The sequence below is a fragment of the Arachis ipaensis genome, chromosome B07 (genome assembly GCF_000816755.2).
Source record: "Arachis ipaensis cultivar K30076 chromosome B07, Araip1.1, whole genome shotgun sequence".
Lineage (NCBI taxonomy): Eukaryota > Viridiplantae > Streptophyta > Magnoliopsida > Fabales > Fabaceae > Arachis > Arachis ipaensis.
The window spans coordinates 123,773,453-123,778,277 of NC_029791.2; positions in this window are offsets into that span (position 1 = coordinate 123,773,453).

Consider the following 4,825-nt stretch of genomic DNA (forward strand, 5'->3'; position numbering starts at 1 on the left):
CATTTATATTTTATACCAATAAACTATTAAATTTGTTTCAAATATTTGAATAAATATCAACATTTTTCCTGATTTTTTTTTCATTTTTATACTGACTGTTTTGAAAATAATTTAATATTATTCTGCCATCAACTAAACAAAAATTATTATAAAAGTGATGACATATTTAGTAACTCTTACATATAATAAACTCTTATAATATTCTTGTTGTAAATAAATTTAAAATATAGTTAAAAAATCAAAATTAAAATTAGAAAAATAAAGATTAAATTATAAAAATTTCATACATATAATCTTATTTTTCCTTATACTTAAATTCTAAAACTTACTCATTTTTATTTATACTTCTACTTCTGTGCTTAAAATTTAGGACAAATTACTCATTTAAATTGTTTAAAAATCATAATTATTAGAATACAATATTTAAATATTGCAGACGCAAATACAACATTTGCATTACTATAAAAATCGTAAAAAGGTGTAGTGGTTTACATTAGAACGCGTGTGAAGAGAAACCGCTACACTTTGTAGCACTCTGTAACAGTTTCTAAAGAAATGTAACAATGAAAAAATTGCGGTACCCTATAACGATTTCTTTACAAATGACTCATTCACAAATTGCAGGTAAATGTAGCGGTTTACATGTGCCTATAAATCCGATGGAGGCAGTAGCGGATTCTTCATTTCAATTGAAACCAAAAGTTTAGAGAGAATGTTGTGGATTGAGAGAATATGGAAAAGACTTCGAGAGAATTTGGCCACTTGAGACTCCTAGAGGCGTCATTTTCAAGCGGGACCATGGCGGACTAAGGGCAGTTTGTACCGACTCAACATCATTGCTCACATTGCTGGCAGTATCAATGAAAAGGTAAGTTTGTTTTCTTTTAAGTGTTAAAGTTTATAACATAAAATATAGTATATAGGGTGCAGGAATTAGAATACAAAATTTAAGGTTTGTAGCTTAGTATTTGAAAATAAAGATTTAAAATTTTAAATGTAGAAGGTTTGTCCTTTAATATTTGAGATTTATGATTCAAATTTTAAATACAGAGTTTAAGATTTGTAGGTTAAAATTTTAAATATAGTATTTGAAAATTAAGATTTAAAATTTTAAATTTAGAAGGTTTGTAGTTTAGTATTTAAAATTTAAGATTTAAATTTTAAACTTTTAATTTTAAACTTTAACTTTTAAAATCCAGAACTTATAAATTTAAAAGTTGGATATTTTTTATTTGTTCTGAAGTACATTAAGATTTGTTTCAAATTTTATGTAAGTTCATACGTATTATTTCTCTATTTTAATAAAATTAGTTTTAAAAATAATGTAAAGAGAACTATATCTAAAATTTTAGTTAAGATTAGATAGATAAGACACTCGTAGTTGTTGTATCGGATTATAAATTATGGTTTAGACTTGTAAGTATTAGAATTTAATTTGGGTATGGTTATTTTTTTCACATCATGCAGCCAAGTAGGTGTATTTACAGCGTTCGGGGGCAACATTTTATGGAGGATGGCAAACCGGCTTGGGAGTGATTTCAGAAGTTGTTCAGCAAGCTGTCGCCGTCGGATAAAGTCAAGCAATTCACAGTCCACTTCACATGGTTCCATGAGAGGTTCAGGGTGCTACCAGCAAATGCAAGTGAGGATACTATACGCATATACGCATGTGCATACATTATGATGCTGCTATCCACTCAGCTGTTTGGTGACAAGAGTGCAAATCGGGTACATATTCGGTGGTTGCCATTTGTGGCGGGACTTGACGAGATGGGCACTTATAGCTGGGATTCAGTTGCGTTGGCATGGCTATACCGATGCATGTGTTGGGTGGCCAACAGAAATATCACGAACTTGCTAAGCCCCCTACAGCTACTACAGTCTTGAATCTTCTGGCGGTTCCCCACTCTCAGGCCACATGGATTTGACGACTTTTGTTTTCCGTTGGCATCTAGGTATCGATCGATTGCACTTAGGGTTTCATTATTTGTTTCAAGTTATTAACATTTTAGATCTCGGATTAAACATTCATATCACATTATTATCGTCTAGGTGGGCCACTTATTTACCCACATCTGACGGGAAAGAGCAAAGAATTATCCAGTTTTGCCTTGCATTAGACCGGTTGGGTAGTTGAGAAGTAAGTTGTTTGTGTGTGGTTCAAAGTTTCACTACCTGTTCACCGACATGTCTGTATATAGTGTTCTAATGGTAGATTCTGTTGGAATTTTTAGATTGTGTGGGAGCCTTATGCTACGCTTGACGTACTTGTTGTTCATCCAAAGATTCTAGCTGAGAAGCAACAGTCGGTTATGGCAGGCAGTCACTAGCCTGATATATTTTGCCGTGATTAAGTGGCATCAAGTTGATAGGATGGTCCCACAGTTCGGCGGCGTACAGCATGTACCTGACCAGCCTGAACATAGACTAGCTTCATGGCAAGGATGGTAGGGATGGAGATAGGTGGTTCCTGACTTATTTTCAGACATGGCAATTGCATTGGGATAACAGAGTTGATTCTGTTCTGAGTATTCAGAGAGTGGTTGATCCAGGTCCTTCTATTGAGTTCTTAGACATGCGGTACCGTGTAACACATAGGTTTCTGTCATCGGATGCCACATTTGCCGATCCTAGGACGGAGGAGATTCTGAACGATGTCTTTCACAGAGGATCGTCGTAAGTGCCCACTAGGGTACTAGTGTCGGATGTGCCTGATAACAGGCATGTGAACGCATTGGTACAGGATCTACTGATCAGAAGTGGTAATGGCTGAACGATATGATGCAAGAGTAGGAAGCTGGTGGTGACAAAGGAGGACAGGGCGACCATCGTGTACGTCGGAGTGGTGCGAGACGCCGGGGTGCTGGACCGAGGAGTGCAGCAGTTGGGCACAGTGATAGCCCCGCCGGCACAATGCATGGTCACCAGTTTGATCATGGTGCTGGTGGAGAGATAGAGGCTGGGATCCGGGGGCACAGTTTCCCATGCATCGAGCACTCAGGTATTCCATGACATCAGCACCCAGATGTATGCTAACTTGGCTAGCACTACCTTGACCATAGGAATTGACGATCACTTGGGTGGATCGCAGTTCTATGCCGACTTCACGATGATCATACGGGATGACGATGGTCAGCATTACCAGCATCAGATGTCAAAGGTTCAGTCTCAGATTCCGAAGTACCATCCGCAGATGCCAGAGGTTCAATCGCAGATTCCAAAGTACCATCCGCATATGCCAGAGGTTCAGCCTCGGATTCCAATTTACCCACCACAGATGAGGGAGGGCTAGGCTGAGATGCCTGAGTACCAGCCACAGTTGACAGTCAACCTTAAAGAGCCTGCAAGCAGTTTATATGACATTTAGTTCACCATGGAAGGGACGCCTCCATCTGTATTTGGAGTGGATCTGCCAGTTGATCATCCCACACATCAGCCTCAAAGAGGTGCTAGAGTGAGGCATCCTGCCCGGTGTCGTACAAGCTTGCATCTACTTGGCCCAAAATAAAAGAAGAGTAACAACCCTAACCCTAATTGGCTCGCTACCCACTCTTCTCTCCCTTTCTAATCTCCATCATTCTCTCATTGTCTCACTCTCTCAGTGACCTCTATCCATCTTCCCGTCCATCGTTTGCTCTTTATTCTCTGCTGAGTCTGCTCTATTTCTCTTTATTCTCGCTCTCTATTCTGTTTACCTTCGGTTTCTCTTCAAGTGGAGGCTTGGAGCATCTGTCATTCGCCACACTGTCGTCGTACCCTCTGCCGTCCGTTGCGCTGCCATCGTTCGTTCGCGCACAGCCACCGATTGTCTCTCTGCACAACTACGCCTGGTTTCTCTGCTTCGATCAAATATGTTTCAAAAGAGAGAAATAATAATTGTTAATCTATATTTCACTATAAATCCGTAGTTTCATAGTTTCTCTAATGTTTCAAAAGCTTGAGAACTGCAAGAAATTTACAATTTAATTATTTCTATTTTTTATTTGTTCTGTATTCTGTATTTTGTGATAGATTGATAGTTATTATTTGTTACTGAATGTGTGAATTTTTGTGATAGTTGTTAATTGATTAATTCATTATTAACTTAATTCTGTGATATAGTTGTTAATTTTCTGATAATTGTTAATTGATTAATTCATTGTTAACACGAACATGTAAATGATAATGATTCTGTTGGACATGTTCGAACCTGAACCTGTAAAAAATGATGTTTCTGATGAAGAGGGTGAAGATGATGATGTTAATGCCATGAAAGATGAAGGCATTAGAAAATTTCAGTTTTAGATTTTTAATTTATTGGAACATTTAATTATTGGTTTGTTGTTTTTTTCCCTTGTGTTATGATTATGAAGCTTTTCTTGTGTGTATTCTAGGAAAAATTATCGGTAGACAATGAGAATACTAAACAATGTGAATAATAGATATGTCGGATGTTTAATTCAATATGTATGCAGATGATTATATTCATTATTTTTAATTGGATGGTTTTTTTTTATTCGATTTACTCATGAACAGTTAACAATGATTAGATGTTCAATTTACTAGGTGTGTAGATGGTTATCCTAATATTAAAGTTTAAGAAATAATTTGGGGTGTAGAATTTTTTTATTTTATTGAATTAATTCTAAAACACATTGTTCACATTGTTTATAAAAGTCATTATCTACCTAACAAAACTCGTATTCTAGTTGAACTATATGCAGTATCACGAAAGATATGAATGTATGTTCTAATAAAATATTTGTTATAATTGTTGTACTAATGTACTATTTTAATTTATGATGTATTTTGAGTTTGAAATTATTAAATTTAAATGTCTATTTTT